Raw genomic sequence first — 20,450 nt, 5'->3', positions numbered from 1 at the left:
AGAATGTCAGCAATCTCCCCCTTTGGCATTGATGGCAACACTCATGAGAAAAATCCAAAAAGATGTGTTCCCCCTGAGCAAGTGATCTCCTCTGTGCATTTATTTTCTGCGTACTAATCCTTATTTTTCATTAATGGAATTTAGGAGAACCTAGTTATAGCACAAAATAAGAGAAAAGAACTTCATGAGCAAATGTAGAAACATGATGATGAAAAAGAAAGTCTTAGTGATATTGCAAACAAGTTGAGATAAGAGAACACTAACATGAGAAATGAAATGCAAGACTTCTCCATGAGGCTATGTAAGGATCTTGAAGATAGGAAGAAGAATGAAGAAGACAAAAAAATATTTTGGTTATGACATCCTGGTAGGAAAACAAATGCACGAAACTTTCACCAGTATGGGCACTGACTGTGATAAGAACATTGCAGATTACTTTAAATCTTTTCAACTAAGATGAAGGTAAGAGAGAGGTTACCACAGAGCATAGTTGATAAGTATGACAAGCAAATCTATTTTTTTATTAAAAGAGATGAGACTTGAATGGAAGAAGTAAGCCCTATAACTATTTGGGTTTCTGAGATGGGTTATGAGGTAGACCTACCTATTTTGGAGACATATGCAAAATCCCTCCTTGATGCACCTAGGGAGCCATCTAAAGGAATATTTGGTAATGCTGAAACTATTGCAATTATTGTATCTATGAAGAAAGAAAGGAAGAAAAGAGACAAGTTTATTAGAGATGCCTCTAAGAAGGCTAGTGAAATTAAAGAAAATGTCATGAATATCAGCTAGTGAGCTTAAAGGACTGCAACTGGAAGAACATGTTTCACCGGTTGTGACATCTTCTGATGCTAAGAGTGGCAAGGCTGGTGAGTTTAAGAGAGTGGAAAGGAAAAGGAAAACCTCACCAGTACCTTCTTCTCCTCCTAAGAAAACTAGCACATAGAGAAAGAAACAATAGGCAGTTAGGGAACCGCAGAAGAAGCTTACACCAAAGAAGAAATAGACATCGGTTACACCTACACTAGATGATATACTAAATGAAATAACACAAGAAGGTAATCTAGTAAATGTAAATAAATGGTATCATTCTTTTAAAGATTCCGACAAAGTAACTATTGAAGAAAGCATTATTCTACATTTGGATATTTACAAGAAGGTTTTGGTTAAGGTATCTAACTAAGCTTAAACTGGTACTGGAATAGGAATTTGAGATGTTATTTTGAGCAGTACATTGTATTTGATTTAACTATCCATATTGTAGTAAGTGAGACTCTTTTGAGCAGTGCACTCCAAGAAGTTGGCCTTCCTACATGTGCAGGCCCTTATTGTAAGTAGTATTTATCCATTGGCCAGTGAGTAAATATTGTGGCTCACAAATCCCACCGAGTTTTTTCCCACACCAGGTTTTCTCGTTAAAATATCTTGTGTTACAGTGTGTTTCTATGTTGTCTTTGTTACTTGTGTTTACTCCATTAATTCTTATTTACCAAAAATGATATCATCAACAAAAATTTCAATAACGAAGATGTCATCATTAGTTACTTTGAAATATAGGTTGTTGTCAGTATTACCTTTAGTGTATCCAAGCTTCAAAAGATATTTGTCTAATCTAGCATACCAAGCTCTAGGAGCTTGCTTCAATCCATACAAGGCTTTCCTTAATCTACAAACCATATCTTTACCATTTATCAATGAAAATCCATCAAGTTGTTCAATGCAAACTTCCTCTTCAAGATCACCATTTAGAAATGCACATTTTACATCCATCTGATATACTTTATAGTTCTTGTGAGCTACAAATGCAATAAATAATCTGACTGCCTCAATTCTAGCTACTGGTGCAAAGGTTTCATTATAATCAATTCCCTCTTTCTATGAATATCCTTTACACACTAATCTTGCTTTGTTCCCAGTTACCTTACCATCTTCATTAAGTTTATTTTCGAATAATTTTTTAGTTCCAATTACATATTTGTCTTTAGGCCACGAAACTGATGTCCATGTATTGTTCTTTTCAATTTGTTCTAGTTCATCTTCCATTTCTTTAATCCAATGTTCATCTTGACAAGCTTCAATAACATATGCTGGTTCAATTTGAGAAATTAAACATACTTCTTCATTTGCCTATCTTCCTCTTGTCATAACACCTTGATACTTATTCTTAATTATCTCATTTTCTGAGTGATTCAGTCTTACATACCTGGGTTTATTCACATGATGATGTTCTTCAGTTACTTTGGAATTCTCTGTTGATGCCAATGTGACTGGATCCACATTATGTACCAATGCCCTATGTATAGGTTCATTTATAATCATCTCAACTATTAGTTCAAAATCTATAGACCTTGACTTTCCTCTAAATTGTTCGTCTACCTTCACATTAGCACTCTCAATGATTTTCTGCAATTTTTTATTAAAATATCTATATGCCTTGCTCTTAGATGAATAACCAAGAAATATTCCTTCATCACTTCTAGGAACAAATTTACCAATATACTCATCTCTCCTAATATAACATTTGCTTCAAAAAATTCTAAAGTAATTAAGAGTAGGAGTATTACCAAACAATAGTTCATAAGGGGTCTTACCAATTTCACCTTAGATGTGAACTCTATTAAAAGTGTAAACCATTGTATTCGCTACTTCTCTCCAATACACATGAGGTAGATTTTCTTCCAATATCATGCTTCTAGTTGCTTCAAGAATAGTTATGTTCATCCTTTCCACAATTTCATTTTATTGAGGTGTCCAGGGTGCTGATAGTTGTCTTCTGATTCCATTCACTTCACAAAATGGATTAAACTCCTTAGATGTAATTTCTCCTCCTTGATCAGATCTCGAACATTTGATTTTATTACTAGTTTAATTATCTACCTTTGCTTTGAATAGTTTGAATTTTCCAAAAGCAGCTTGAATTTTCCAAAAGCTTATAATTTCTTCCTGCGAAAAGTAACCCAAGACATTCTAGAATAATCATCAATGATTAGCATAAAGTATCTATCTCCCTGTAGACTTCATGTTCTTATCAGACCACACAAGTCAGTATGGATTAAATCAAGACCATTATTGTATTTCTCATAAAAACTCTTAAAATTTGTTCTAACTTACTTTCCCATTTGACATTCCTTACATGCTAGATTATGAAGTTTTAGAATCTTAGGTAAATCCCTTACTGCCTTAGTTGAACTGATCTTTACAATGCAATCAGAATTTACATGACAAAGTCTCTTATGCCATAACCAACTTTCATCAATATGTGCAATCAAGGAATATCTTATCATTGTTGTTAAAATTAAAGATATTAGCTTTAGTTTGATTAACGGTTGCAGTCTCCGATCTAGTTCTATTCATGATTTTGCATTTACCATTCTTGAACTATAACTAAAAACCCTGTTCAACTAATTGACCAACACTCAAAAGATTGTGCTTCAAACCTTCAACATAATAAACATTGTCAGTATTGTGCTTACCATCCAAAGATATAGTATCTTTTCCTTTGATCAAACAAGCTTTATCATCCCAAAATCTTACTAGACCTCCACTATATTCCTGAAAAGATAAGAATTTACTTTTATCACCAGTCATACGATGTGAACATCCAGAATCTCTGATCCATTCATCCTTTTCATTAATTTTAGCTGCTAGGTCTTGCTCTATTGGTGGAATAGTAGGTGTCGGTTGATCTTCTTTTATTGCAACAAAACCCCACCCATTTTCTATTGGTTCTTCATCAGAATCATCAGTAACTCCTTCATCAGCATACTAACAAGATTTGTCTCTATTCTTCTTAAATCTGTATCTCTGATATTTAGGGTTAGGCTTATATGTTCTTTTAGCTTCCTCTCTCAATCTTGCATGTCTATCAGGGAATCTAGATGCTGTATGACCAACTTTATTGTAATTAAAACATTTAAATGGTGCTTTACCTTCATACTTACTTCCAACTGGACCTTTAGGCATTTTCCCCGCAAATAGTGCTTCAAGTTATTCCAGTTCTTAATTTTCCCTTATGATATCTTCAAGTTCTCTTGCATAAAGTGCTTTCCAATCAGATTTGTCAGATGATGATGATGACGTAGTAGATGATGATTCTTTGAAGGCCAAATCTGTTTTAATTGTAGAAACAAGACCAAATTCCTCAAGCTCAAATGTTGAAAGTTTTCCAACCAAGGTGTCTCTAGATACTAATGTATTAGGCATTGTTCTCAGCTCCTTAATAGCAGTTACTTTCATTTTGTATGTTGGTGGCAATGCTCTTAAAACTTTAGAAACAATTTTGTCTTCACTTAAGGATCCTCCACAACATTGTATTACTAAAACAATTTCATTAGCTCTTTCCATAAAAGAAGAAATTCTTTCATCTTCTTCCATTTTCAAATTTTCATACTTGACCCAGAAATATTCCAGTTTTGCAATTTTGATAGTGGTATCTCCTTCATTCAGTGTCTCCAATTTATCATAAATATCTTTAGCAATAGATCGGTCTAATAATCCCATAGTTTTCTAATTTGATAATGCGCTCAAAAGTGCTTCTCTTGCTTTGCAATCATTTTCTTGATCTTTACCCAATGTTGGTCAATTAGGTTGGTTCGGTGTAGGACCAACATATCCATTCTTTGTAACTTCCCATATGTCTCTTCCAATGCAATTCAGATGTGTCTCCATTCTGATCTTCCATATACCATAGTTGGTTCCATCAAGTTTCAGTCTGTCCTTCCTGAAAATGTTAGTCCCCATAGGATCTCCTCAAGTTGTTAAGCTTCTACACCGACAAATTAGTCGGGGCTATGGACTAGTATGCATTATCTATTCTAGATCAGCAAGACACATTCTGGAGATGATTTATTGATTGGATATATTTGTAAATGTATTGAGTCGGCATGATGCATAGCATCTTAACTTGTTTATAATTGATTTTATTATAATATTCTTAGTTAGCCGACCTACACATTTGGTCTTAGGTTTTGTATATATGTAAGATCTCAATTGATGAGATAGAGATATGGGACATGGTATATAAGGTTATGGTATTGTAAAATGGTATGTCAGCTTGAGTGTTGGTATACTTCATTTCTGATGTAATCTGGATGCCGGTGGAAGTGTCTACTGGTGTCGGTGCCTCTCGATGTATGGTATCTGTGATGCCAGTGCATGTGTAGAAACCTATTGCCGGTTGGTTGCTAGTTGGTTCTTGATTGGTTGCCAGTTGGTTGCCATCAATGACAATGTCAACTATTCTCATTAGAGTGCACAAGTCCAACAATCTCCCCCTTTGGCATTGATGACAACACTCATGATAAAAATCCAAAACTACTATCCAAAAATGAAATCCAAAAAGATGTGCTCCCCCTGAGAAAGTGATCTCCTCTATGCATTTATTTTCTCCATACTACTCCTTATTTTTATCTATACTAATACTCCCCCTTTGACATCAATGACAAAGGATGTCAAAAAGAATAAAAAAATACAAAAATGCTATCTCATTGCCTGTAACCGGTTGGTTATGATCTGAAAAATGTCTGCCAACACTAGATTTAGGTTTAGCATGAATTTGTTGTTGTCGAAGAGAATGTTCTCACTCTACGAGATCATGCCGATTAGATAGTGCATTTGTTTCTCCGGTGATCACTCACCTTGAACTGTTGCCTTTGATAATTCAACCCGTTGAGTAATGAGACTGTCCAATTTTGGACCAAGTTTACTTTTGAGTTCCCAAGCTTTTGACCTTATCCTTTCTTTCTCTTTCTCAAGTTTCTCTAACTTCTCTTCGAAAACTACCATTTCCTACTCAAAAAATGAGATAAGTCCCGAAGAACCTATCAAATTATCTACAATATCATCAATTTATTTATTTTGTCTTCTTGATTTCCTCATCTATATCCTCTATCAAATAGTGAGTTTTACATGCTTCTCTATATTATACTCCAAAATTGTAGAATTAATTACCGATAAATGTGTTTCTGAGTGATCGGTACAATTATTTATAGTGTTCTCAAATAATATATTTTTCTCTTTGTAAACTCTCTCCTTAATGGTATCCTCATTCACCTTTTTCCAAAGTTAGAAAATTTTCAGCAATAATTTTGGAGAATGTGTCCAATTTACCTAAAGAATCATTAATGTGATCTATCTTGCAAGTAGTTGCAATCATTTTTAAGATAGGTAATGTGTTTTCAATTGCCTTAAATGCTAAGGCATTGCAATCTTTTATCCTCTTGATAGGATCCAAAATAACATCTTTGATGTTAGTCGGTTTGAATTCTCCTGCTAATGTGCTAGATTCTCCAACTACCTTTATTATTTATTCCTTATTGCCAAAAATTTGTTGCTCTTTACCTACATTTTCTTTCAGTAGATCTATCTGTATATGTACCTCTTCCTTTGATGGTTTCTCAGTCTGTACAAGTACCTCTTCAACTATCGGTTTCCCTGATTCATGCTGCTCTATGTTAGTTGTCTTATCCTTTGTAGGTTTCTCAGTTTCCGGTTACTCTGCTTGAGCCGGTGTCTTAGTATTCTGATTGTCAACATATTGTGTCAGTTTCTTAGTCTTCTGAGAGTCTACAGTGTGTGTCGGTTTCTCAAAGATCTTTATATTTTCACTATCAGCTTCTTGTTCCTTATCTACAACAATGTTTATATCATGCATATCTACATTCATTGTGAAAAGTATTTCAAACTCTGGGTTAGCATCATCATGAGTTATACCTTCAGTAGCCATATCCGGTGGACTAGCTATGTGTACCGGAGGGGTATCTTGAGGTGGCAGTGGAAGATTATATGTAATATTTATAGTAGGAACACCACCAACTTTACCTTTTCCCTTATCTTTCTGGTATACCTTGAATGTCTTTTCCACTTTTGGTTTGTTTCTTTCCTCTTTCTTTTCCTTCAAAAAAAAAAAAATGTACCAGTGTAGCGTCCTAAAATTGTGACACTTGCAATTTTGACTGCATTTCGGTCTTCACGATGGCAACGCAACACGCAACCTGAATGGAGACCCCAAAACTTGCTCACGACACTGAAAACTGCATTTTTCATGCACCCTGGCCTGAACCTCCTTTGCACCCCGCTGTCCCGGAGGTGGGACCAGAGCGCCCAGTGCCCTGGTCCCTCAGGACCAGGGTGCCCAGCGCCCTGGTCCCTGGGTCCTATTTTGGGCCCGGTCTCCTAAGTGGTATCGGGTCTTTTTGATTGCAATTTGGAAATATACTTCCCTGGTCGGCCTAAGGTCGGGAAAATCAGTCTATCAGCCCTAATTGACAAGTATATAAACTACATTTTCCTCTCTCATTTGATATGATGAAAAAGGCATGGAAACTATACTCAAGCATTCAAGCATTCAAGCAATTGATCATTTCAAGTCTCCATTCAAGGCTAAGTGTTGCATTCAAGTCAAGGATTCAACCATTGAAGAGGAGATCACTTATTACATGCTACATACTACAACATACAACATCTAAACCTTCGCACATAAGGATACAAACATCCTTAGAACAAGGTATTAGTACTTGTTTTACATTACAGTCATTTACATTTACATCTCTTGCTCATTTCTTGGTTAATACCAAAATCGGGGTTTGACCTAAAGGCAAACCCCTAATCCCTAACCCCCCATCGTCTTCGCTTTTCTGTGTGTAGGTTGCAGGTACGCGGCTGAGATTGAAGATCTGGAATCCTTGTGCAGAGACGAACCGATCCCCCTTCGTTTCGTGGATTTTTCGGAGGACCGTGGCACCGGGCGCCATCGTCCCGACAACTTTTGATCAAATTTGCAAGACAGCACCGTATCGACATTTTACTGCTAATTCCAGGTCTGCAGCTTCATCCTATAACCTAAACTCAGTTTATAAGCGAATCTTTATGACTTTCTATGCATTCTTAGCTTAATTTCCTTAATCAACATTCTTTACAAAAGAGGGTAGCTTTGCTTTCCAAACCCTTGAAATTCATCTAGCATCCAATCTTACCTTGTGTGGGATTGGATCTTATGAGTTTCAACCCCTCTTTTGAATGTAAAGTCTTCCCCCTAAGTGAAAACCCATCGAATCCTAGCGAACCTCCCTTCTCTCTCCTCGGAGTTGGAAGAGGGGAGACCAACTGGGGTTCGACAGCGATTTTCCGCTTTACATTTTGGTGAACCTGACATGAACATCCTTTCTGATTTTTCATGCCTAGATCTGAAATTTGATTCCTTGATTACATTTCCATGTTTGATCTTTTGCAAAATTTTAGAGGTGATTGCATAAAAACCCTAAATTTTCTTTTTGAACATTAGACTTGCGAAATGTTTAATTATTAATGCTTGCTTCAGATCTGCTTTTCTATTATAAATTATCAATTCATATTTGTACTTTAATTTTGAAAATTAAGTGGTTAAGTGTCAAAACCCTAATTTTTGAAACCCTCTTGATTCAACCTTTGTCCGACAATTTGACCAATCAAAACATCTCCAAATCAGCTGTAACTTTGGATTCTGCAATAAAATCACAATATCTTTCATCCCTGAAAATTTGGAAAAAAGTTGCGAGGACCGTGTTGCACTCCGAGCGCCATCATCCCCGACATTTTTTCCAAAATTTTGGGAGCGAGATCTTGCTACATTTTCCTGCTAAAATCCAGAATTTTGGCTGATTTTGTCAATTATAACACTTTCAAAATTACAGTCAAAGTTGGTCTTGTGATTGCTTGGTTTAAGGCTCCTAATCATTCAAAAATTATCGAAACTGAAATTTTGTGTCAAAATTGTGTTCTTACTGTCCTAAATCTGAAAAGTGTGTTTTTATTCATTCGAAATTTCAGTGCTTTATTCAAATTCTTGCATTTTGTGGCTTTTGAAATTAAGTGCTTAATTACAACAACCTTGATTTCCACTTTCAAAATTGAATTTTGCGTGAAATTGAGTCAATTTTCAAAATTCAAAATTCGCACTGCTTTTGACATTCCTTCTAAAATCATAAAATTCAAAATTTCAGTTTCCCTCTCTTTTTCAAAATTCAAAATTTTGCATTTTTCGACAATCTTGATAGGGTTCAATTTTGAGATTGCAACTTTAATTTGGCCTATCTACAGATCGTAAAATCACTCAATTTTTTCAGATTAGCTCTAAAATCATCATACCTTTCATCCCTGCAAATTTCGAAAAAAGTTGCAAGGACCGTGTTGCACTCCGAGCGCCACGGTCCCGAACATTTTTTCCGAAATTTCAGGAGACTGTTGTGATTGCATTTAACAGCTTAAATCTGGAAGATTGGCTGTTTTTACTGAAAATTGCTACCTCTAAATTCAAAATCTTTTCTCTCTCTCTAGTGCATGAGTTTTACAACAATAAGCCCTACTTATACTGTTCCCGTTAGACGAAGCCGTAGAATTAAGTCTTTCCGAGGTTTAACTACCGAGAAGATGGAACCTAATTTGAATAATCTTTTTAACGAGGACATGGGTAATTCCTATAATCCTCTAAATGATGAAGAAGCTCTCCATGAAGTTTCCGTTGAACAACTTTCCAAATTGGATAACCAATTTGACGATTTTCACCAATGGATGTCTCATGAGTATCCCGATAGTCAAGCTCTTCCTTTAATTGAGGGTCTAAAACGCATGCTTCAAAGTGATAAGAATGGAATTGATGTTTTGCGTGGTATTGCACATATTGTGGATTCGAATGTGATGCCTATGAAGAGTTGTGATGAATCTTTAGGTTATACACAACCTCCTACACAAGTCAATCATTCTATTCCTTTGACAACTCCTATTGCTAGTATAACTACCTTTACATCAAACACAATGGCTACCTCTATACAAGACATTCCTCCTGTGATTACCAGTCATGGGGGCAATCCCTCTTCTTCAATTAATCCCCTTCCTTCATACAATCCAACTTCTTCGTACATTCCTTCAATGAGTGTTCCTATTACATCTTCACAAATGAACATGATGCAAGGGGGCAATTCATTTAACCATTCCATTCCACCTTGTAGTGTTCCTCCTATCCAATCACCCCCTATGGTTGACTATCATAGGGTCCCACCACCTTACTCTTTACCCTCTTTCAATAACATCACACCTCCATCTCAATCTAACACATCCAATATGAATTCTTCGACTGAAGCTACCATTAATAATCTTGCACAAACTGTCTCTTCTTTACAGCAACAAATTGCCTCTATGAACCAATCTAAGTTTAGTGTGCCCACATTTGATGTTGCGAGCCCACTTTCTCTTGACATTGTTCGAGCTATCCCTCCTAAACATGTTGAAATCCCGCATCTGGAGCTTTATAATGGTAAAGGAGATCCTCTAACACATGTTAAGACTTTTCAAACAATTTGTACTGATTTTGCTTACGACCCAAGGTTGCTTGCAAAACTATTCACCAGAACATTAAGAGACAAAGCCCTACAATGGTATTGCTCGTTGCCTTCTTATTCTATTACTTCTTTTGAACAACTTGCAAATGCTTTCATTCAACAATTTCAAAACAATATAAGTCCTAAAGTTACTTTGATTGATTTAATGCATTGTAAACAAGGTGTTAAAGAAAAAGTGACTGATTTCATTGGTAGATATAAGCATTTGTATGCTCAAATTTCTTTTCCAGTGCCTGATAATGATATTCAAAGAATCTTTATTTCTAATTTGCAAAAAGACATTCGAGACAAACTTCTATTTTCTGAGTTTACTTCTTTCCAACAGTTGTGTGCCACTCTTCACAATTATCAACTGACTGTGAGTCAAATGGAACAATCACATCATATGGCTCCGAGTGATAAGGGTGATAGCAGTCAACAACCATTTGGGAAGTTTAAACCGAACAGATATTCCATCAAATTCAATGAAAACATCATCAACAACAATGTGAATGCAGCATCAGGTGTGCCTCCTATTTCTAAATTTTTCAAGAAAGAAAGAAAGTATACTCCTTTGAATGAATCATTGCATGATATTATGAATAAGTTATTGGGACAAAATGTGCTTACTCTTCCTCCTGTGCGACAAATTGATCCTGCAAAGATTACTTCACCTTATTTTGATCACAAAGCTTTTTGTCATTTTCATCGTCAGCCTGGTCATGATATTGAAAAATGTTTTTCTTTAAAGGGTAAAATTCAAGATTTGATTGATAATAATACTATTTCTGTTTCTGGAGTGAATGATAAAGGCAACACATCTGTAGCTCCTCCTAACCAAAATCTTTAGATTTTTACTGATCCATTACCTTCTCATACCTCTCATACCTCTAATGTGATTGAGGCTAATGATTCCTCTTTCTCATCTGATGGTCTTGTGTCTATGACTCCGAATGTGATTAACTTTGTAGAGCAGCAAGAAATTCCTAAAGAACCTTCCATCACATTTAACTCTAGTGAAACCATTAGAGCACCTGATGGTCCTTTATACATAGTTGCAAAAGTCAAAAATACACCTTGCCGTGGAGTGCTTATTGATCCTTCGTGCATGGTTAATGTTATTACTGAAGAATTTCTTTTTACTTTGCAATTGAATCAAGTGATCTATGACAAAACAGATGTGATTGTGAAACTATTTGATGCATTTTCTTCTCCTGCAATTGGTTCTATTACATTGCCTATTGAGGTCCATAATAAATCTCTTGATGTGAACTTTGCTATTATCCCTTCATCCGAACAATTTCGTGTGAAGCTTGGCTATCCTTGGCTATCTTCCATGAAAGCTATTGCTTCTCCTATTCATAAGTGTTTGAAATTTCCCCATAATGGTGAAGTTGTTACTGTCAATCATAGTCTCTTTAAACCAGCTGAAAGAACCTCTAGTGTTCCTATTGATTACTTTTGGCCTAAACAATTCCAATCTCTTCCTCCGCGAAGTGATCATCTTTTTAAATCTTATCAAAAGTGGAAAACAGATATGATCCTATCTCTAAGTGAACCTAGAACACCTCAACTTGACATTCCTATCATTCTTGAGAAGGAAATTCTTCCTTTGAAAGACAAAACTAATGTCTTTCCCCAAGAAGATGCCCAACCCGTCCCCATGGATGTAACTATGTCTATGCCTAATAAATCTTCTAAGAGTAGATCTATACCTCCTCGTCATGATGGACTTGGTCTTCTCCCTAAACCAAAAATTCCTCCTTTATATGGAGCGGTTCCTCCTCCTTCCTTTTATAGAGAGAAGAGACCTTCTTCTTCTCCTATTATCCAGCCTAAGAGACCACAACCTAAACATCCAAGTGATAAGGATGAGAACATTCCTCCTCCTCTATCTTCTCCACTTCCTACTAAGACTAGACGTAATCGTTCTGCACGGGAACGTCGACGAAAGCGTCGTCTTAGGGCTCAAGCAGCTGCTTCTCAAACTTTGCAATCTCCAAAAACACCTTCAACAAGCATTATTCCATTTTCTCCTCAGCCGGATATTGAGCCTAAATCTCCTAAACATAAGATACATGATGGTCTTGATCCTGTGCGAGTTAAAGATCCTATTTTTATAAATCTTGATGATGATATAGATGAAAATGTTATGCATGATGAAAATGTTACTCCTCTTGCTTCTGACAGTGAATATGAACTTGTTGATGTTGATAACCATTTATCTAATGAATTTTCTAAAGCACTTATCCTAGCTCCTAGACAAGAACAACGTGGCTTGGAACATGAACACAGCCCTTGTTTGGATCTTGTGATAGCTCCATCTGCTGTGTTGGATGTTCCTCCTCTAGCGTGTTCCTTGCCTTCCCGAAACATTGATCAGCAAGATCGGGGGGTAGATGACGTGCTAGACTAGTTACATTAGCATGGCAGATTCTCTCCCCCTCTCTTTTGTTACTTCTTCTATATGTTATTCTCATTCTTCTATTTGTCATCCTTAGTGTTGTCTACTTGAGGACGATGCAAAGCATTGAGCTCTCTTTGGTCTCTCTCATGTTGACTCAAAAGACACATGTGTTCCCTTCTTCTAGGTGACCTTCCTTGATTGGGGAATGAAGAACAATTATGCATACATACATATGATATATACATGACTTATCATATAGCATACTGACCCCGAGGAAAGTGAAGTCACCTCGTGCTTTGTGTTTGTGTTCATTATCCTTGGGTTTATCTCACACTTGGGGGCTAAATCCTTGTGGTAACGTGCTCCTTTCCTTTCTCATTTTCTATGTGTATCACTACGTTAAAACAATCACCCCCGTTGAGGCGTGTGCGATCGCTTTAACGTAGGGGGGCATACACCTTGTCTATCCTTTCAAAGATACTTGAAAATTTCTTGGCAAACTTAGCTTTGTCTTGAAAATTTTTGGTATTTCTTTTTGCATGACTCATAGTGAGGGAACCTTACTACTGACAGTCATGGTTCTCCCTCGTGATCTTCCCTTTTACTTTGTCAATCGAAGTCGTAAGATCCTTAGTCCACTGGGGGCTTGGTGTGTCTTGCCTCCTTGACGTGGTGAAAGTCTTTCAATGTTGTTTCCTTGTACTTTACCGGAAGTATGAGCATACATACTCCCGCTAAAGTGGGGGCTAAATGTAGCGTCCTAAAATTGTGACACTTGCAATTTCGACTGCATTTCGGTCTTCACGATGGCGACGCAACACGCAACCTGAATGGAGACCCCAAAACTTGCTCACGACACTGAAAACTGCATTTTTCATGCACCCTGGCCTGAACCTCCTTTGCACCCCGCTGTCCCGGAGGTGGGACCAGAGCACCCAGCGCCCTGGTCCCTCAGGACCAGGGTGCCCAGTGCCCTGGTCCCTCAGGACCAAGGCGCCTAGCGCCCTGGTCCTCCAGGACCATGGCGCCCAGCGCCCTGGTCCCTGGGTCCTATTTTGGGCCCGGTCTCCTAAGTGGTATCGGGTCTTTTTGATTGCAATTTGGAAATATACTTCCCTGGTCGGCCTAAGGTCGGGAAAATCAGTCTATCAGCCCTAATTGACAAGTATATAAACTACATTTTCCTCTCTCATTCGATATGATGAAAAAGGCATGGAAACTATACTCAAGCATTCAAGCATTCAAGCAATTGATCATTTCAAGTCTCCATTCAAGGCTAAGTGTTGCATTCAAGTCAAGGATTCAACCATTGAAGAGGAGATCACTTATTACATGCTACATACTACATACAACATCTAAACCTTCGCACATAAGGATACAAACATCCTTAGAACAAGGTATTAGTACTTGTTTTACATTACAGTCATTTACATTTACAGCTCTTGCTCATTTCTTGGTTAATTCCAAAACCGGGGTTTGACCTAAAGGCAAACCCCTAATCCCTAACCCCCCATCATCTTCGCTTTTCTGTGTGTAGGTTGTAGGTACGCGGCTGAGATTGAAGATCTGGAATCCTTGTGCAGAGACGAACCGATCCCCCTTCGTTTCACGGATTTTTCGGAGGACCGTGGCGCCGGGCGCCATCGTCCCGACAACTTTTGCTCAAATTTGCAGGACAGCACCGTATCGACATTTTACTGCTAATTCCAGGTCCGCAGCTTCATCCTATAACCTAAACTCAATTTATAAGAGAATCTTTATGACTTTCTATGCATTCTTAGCTTAATTTCCTTAATCAACATTCTTTACAAAAGAGGGTAGCTTTGCTTTCCAAACCCTTGAAATTCATCTAGCATCCAATCTTACCTTGTGTGGGATTGGATCTTATGAGTTTCAACCCCTCTTTTGAATGTAAAGTCTTCTCCCTAAGTGAAAACCCATCAAATCCTAGCGAACCTCCCTTCTCTCTCCTCGGAGTTGGAAGAGGGGAGACCAACTGGGGTTCGACAGCGATTTTCCACTTTACAACCAGCTGTCTATAGTCTCATCTACAATCTCCTTAACCCTTCCAACCATTAGGCTTACTTGCTAGTGTCCACTAACAAATACTAACCGGTTAGCTTTAGATATAAGATCATCTATCTCTTCCTTAGATTTTACCGGATGTACAGCCAAAACTGCTTCAACTTTCAATTTCTTGTCAAGTTCCATCACTGATAGTCGTTTAGCCTCAAGTCTTAGATAGAGATCATTAGGTAAAACTTCCACAACCTCAAACAAAACTTTCTTGTAAATATCCAAATGTAGAATAATGCTTTCTTCAATAGTTTCTTTGTCATAATCTTTAGAAGAATGATACCATTTATTTATATTTACTAGATTACCTTCTTGTGTTATTTCATTCAGTAGATCATCCAGTGTAGGAGTAACCGGTGTCTGTTTCTTCTTTGGTGTAAGCTTCTTCTGTGGTTCCCTAACTTCTTGTTGTTTCTTTCTCTGTGTTCTAGTTTTCTTAGGAGGAGGAGAAGGTACTAGTGAGGTTTTCCTTTTCCTTTCCACTCTCTTAAACTTGGCAACCTTGCCACTATCAATATCAGAAAATGTCACAACTGTTGAAACATGTGCTTCCGGTTGTAGTACTTTAAGCTCACTAGCTGATATTCATGACATTTTTTGTAATTTCACTGGCCTTCTTAGAGTCATCTCTGATAAACTTGTCTCTTTTCTTCCTTTCTTTTTGCATAGATACATTACTTGCAATATTTTTAGCATTACCAAATATTCCTTCAGATGGCTCCCTAGGTGCATGAAGTAGGGCTTTTGCATATGTTTCCAAAATGGGTAGGTCTACCTCATAACCTATCTCAGTAACCCAAATAGTTCTAGGGCTTACTGCTTCCATCCAAGTCTCATCTCTTTTCATAAAAAAATAGATTTTCTTGTCATACTTATCAACCATGCTCTATGGTAACCTCTCTCTTGCCTTCATCTTAGTTTGAAAATATTTAAAGTAATCTGCAATGTTCTTATCATAGTTAGTGCCCATACCAGAGAAAGTTTCCTGCATTTGTTTTCCTACTAGGATTTCATAACGAAAATCTTTGTGACCAATGTGAGGTGTATCTCTATGGTAAAGTATACCATTAAGCATACTAGTAGGTTCCCAAAACCGAAAGTACCTTTTGATAGTTATGATACTTAATGTAAGTATAGATCCAATAGCCAACGAGATGAGAGGGGGAGGTGAATTATATAAAACTAATCTTCCATAAAAACATCAGATTCAACCTTGGTAACATATACTTCAGTAATATAACCAAAACTATTAAACGTGCAAACTCAAAAGCATATAAACATCATAAACCTCATAACACCAGATTTAACATGGAAACCCAAATAGGGAAAAACCACTGTGGGATTTCGGACCCACTAAGAAATATACTCTTTTAGAGTATGTCCGGTTAAAGGCAAATCTTGTTAAAGATTACAAACACATTGCTGGATGTGACCTGGTTAAGGGATTTCCCTTAGATCTGTTAGGATCTTCACCTTGTTAGAAGTGACCTTGTTAAAGGGTTTTAAACACTCAATCTGAATGTCACCTTGCTAGAGGGTTTTACAAATAAGACTATTAAGTCCACGCGGTTAAGAGATTTTCTGTCAATTTCACAAAATAACAATAATAAAAATCTATCTGCAACTTCAAATCTAAAATGCTAAAGCAGATTCTTATTTGCTCAATACAATCTAGACATAGAACTAATCTTGTCCATCTGCTGGGCTTCTATACTCTGTTTTTCAAACAGGTCTTCAAGCTTCTGTGCTTAGTAATCACTATGTAGCATCCCTGTGCATACACTATTTATCAATAGTTCCCTATTTATAAACAATTAGCTAACCACTTAATCTCCTTGATCACATTTCCCATGATCAATCATAGCCATCAGATCTTCAAACTTTGACCAGGTTCAACGTATCCTTCGATCTGAAAACATTTTACATCGCCTAGGAAATTGCATACATTTCTTGGAACTTGTGCTAGGGTATTACAGTTCAATCTGAGCTGTAGATATTCATTCCTGTAATGCCTCGCCAGGAAACCCCGAAGGGATAAGCCAAAATACAAGATTAGAGTGCAATAATTTTTTTATTTTTATTTTTTATTTTTTTATTTTTAATAAAGTTATACCACATTAAGATACAACAAGATATCAAAGATTCAGATTATATAGCGGAAGACATCAACTAACACCTAAAGAGTTTCCCAATGAGATTACTTAAATTTCGCAATTCACTTAACTCACACAATTAATCCAATAAGCTAATTATCGTAATAACAAGATAATTCATAATCAGGATAATTTCTTTCAGAAGATGGAAATATAAATCACAAGCAAAGATTCATCCATTAAGATCTATTCAAAATCTTCATTCAAGCTTTTCATTAAAATACAAGCCATACATCTAATATTCTAACACACTAGAATTTCATCATAAACATATGAGATCTTTTAAAGCATACTTAATTTCCTTAACAACAACTGAATATATTCCATTACTCTAAGTTACATTCTTTCATATTCCAATTTATTGCATTTTAAAAGACGATTGCACACATGCATCTACGATAAATCTCATCTAAACCACTTATGCATTCGATCAAAATGGCATTCAAGAAAGGACTGCATATAAGCATTTAAAGTTAATTCCATCTTATCCACTTACATTCTAACATAAGCTAATCATACATGATAAAGTTGATTAAAGGGAACATAAGAGAATAACATCACATAACACCATAATGATCTCGGAGTTCACCCCTAAAGGGCTACATCTCTGGGTCTGCTCAACTGCAAGACCCCTCTGGTAAATAATAAAGTTAAGAATACAAGAGGTTACACCATTTACAATCATGCCATCAAGGCGAAATATAAACAATATACAAACGACCACATCGGTCAATAAATACATAATCGATCCTTGAAAAGGAAAGGATCTAGCTAAACGAAATCAAAGCTAAAACAAAAGTCCATGAGAGCATCCCCAAAACTGAGCCATCACCACCCAAGGTCTAATCATGAAACCAAGTACTCACAAGGGTAAAGACAATAGGGCGTCCCACAAAAGTGCTCCTAATAGGACAAAACGACAACACACTAGCGAACGTAGGGACAAGTGTCATCACACAACCTGGTACGGTTACCATGGTAGGTCTTCATAGGTCCCGGCCCCATACACTGGGTTACCCTGGCAACCTAATCCGAGCCTTCGGCCCATCCAAGCCTCATGTGGACCCACACATCCTCTCGTGAAGACAAGGATGATGGTTTGCCATTTCAAGCCTTCTCACAGCATGTCGAGTCTATGTTAGCACTCGTCCCATGTGTAAGGCACAATTATCTTACTTGGAGATTACATCCTAATCTACTGATAGGTTATCACTTATTAGACTCACTTTCGATGGGTTACCTAGCAACCATTTTGGGTGCGGCCCCCAATCGAAAGCCACTTTCCCATACGACACTAGACTAAACTCAGATGAACTCAAAAACCAAGGAATACACATAGTCAGACGAATGGAGTTCAAGAAGGAGGGAACAACCATCTGGTCAAACACGACTCATCATTCGACACCCACACAAAGGATATGGCCAAATGCAACACTACCACAAAACAACAGTCAACTCGGGACAGAGGACTCAAACAAGTACCCCAAATCAATCCATACGATAGGGTCCTATCAAACAAGCACGACTTGCCATTACAAAAGCAAAAGCAAATACTGAAATTAAACTCGCATAGGCAATATTTAGCAGATACAATCTTTCTGAATTGATCTAAACATTAAAAGTCGATCAAGTTTTCTACAAGATCTATATCAGATTATAGTTATCTACCTCATCTAGGAATAGATTGTTCTTGGTTTTCTAACTCTTTAAGGTTCAAAGCATCGAACAGACATATTAAGCCATAATGAGTTCTTAAACCAAATTCATATTAATAAAACTCAGACAACCATGAATCAATTAAATAAGATATTTATTCTCCAATCAAAACATCATTGACATACTGGTTCAAAACCAACCTCTACAGTATCATATTTCCAAGCCCAGTTGCTCTATACTGATCACGGAAATATAAATATATAAGGGAATCCAAAATTAACTGTTAATTAAAGAGTATATTTATTATTCCATGATAAATAAAATATACACAATTAACGACTAATAGTGCACAATAACCCAGTTAATTATTAGTTAATATATAATTATTAATCTTTATTAATAAAATATATCTTACTAATAATTAATGCATTGAACAAATTTCAAATTAAATATCGATTAGTTTATATACATGTATTAATTTCCATTAATAATATATATAATAATCATTAATAAATAATTGAAAACTTTATTTAAAAAAAAACTTTTAATTTAACAAATTTATTTATTTATTTTTTTTTTATAAAAAAAAATAATAAAAAAAGAAACATGAAACACTTTATTTTTAAAACTTCAAGGGCAGACCCACGTGGGGGCCATGTGGGCTTCTCCCACGCGGGCCTCCCTTTCCCCACAGGAAGGGCTGGAGAGACCATGATGTGGTCTCCACCCAGCCTAGGCTGCGTGGAGAGCACGGCATGGCCTCCCGTAGGCCTCTCCCCATGGTTTGGGGAAGCCTTGGCTCTCCCCAAACATGGGTCAAGGGCCTTGGCATTGCTGTAAACCCCAAATTCGCCAATACAAAAAAAAAAAAACACAACGCAACGCGCTAAATTTTGATTATAATAATATTTTATATTCTTTTAAAAATTTGCTATTAGAATTTCATACACAGCAAAGAAAACACAGTCTCACAGAGACTGAAATAAATAATTTTTTTTTTGGTTTTTATTCTTTCATAAGCAATTGTAAAAATACCCAGATCAGGAAAGGGGAAAAATTTCTCCAAAACCAACAGCATATTGGCCAAATAAGATTGATCTTCACAAATTTAACATCTAATCTGCCAAACCCCCGACTAAATTTCAATTTTTTTTATTTTAAATCATTCTTAGCAAACCAAAAATTGATTTGAAAACAAAGAATGAAATCAAAGAGGGATAATTTCAAGATCTTATTCCCATTCTACTCCAATAATCAATCAAACCAATTTTTCAATAACAAATTCACTTCTTTCAACCAGAACAGTAAATTCTTTTGGCAACAAGAACACAATTTAGAATCCTACCTTCATACGCAATCCTGGTAGAGATTTACTGAAGAGCCCAACCTGCAAGCTCAAGAATTCCTCCTCCTTCCAGAATCCCCAAATTTCAATCCCAAAAACTTTCTCCAACAAAATATTTTCCAAAAATATCCATCCTCCAAAAATTCCCAAAAATATTAGGTTATAAGGAAGAGTTGACCAAAATTCCATTTTTGGAATTAAAATTTTTATTTAAAATTAATTCTCAAAAATAATTCTTTTCTTACTATATCAACAAATTAAATTGATTTTTTTAATTCAAAATCGATTTCTCATTTAATTCAATTTAACCTTTCTAATTTAAAAAGCCAACACAATACAATTAAATCTATTGCAATTAAATACAAAACTTTCTTTTTTTCAACAGCATATACAAAATGCATTTAATATTCAAAATCAACCATTTAATTGAACTTACTCCCAATTTAAAACGAGCAATC

The sequence above is a fragment of the Cryptomeria japonica genome, chromosome 8, assembly GCF_030272615.1.
Source record: "Cryptomeria japonica chromosome 8, Sugi_1.0, whole genome shotgun sequence".
Taxonomy (NCBI): Eukaryota; Viridiplantae; Streptophyta; class Pinopsida; order Cupressales; family Cupressaceae; genus Cryptomeria; species Cryptomeria japonica.
Note: the sequence above shows the minus strand (reverse complement) of the source record.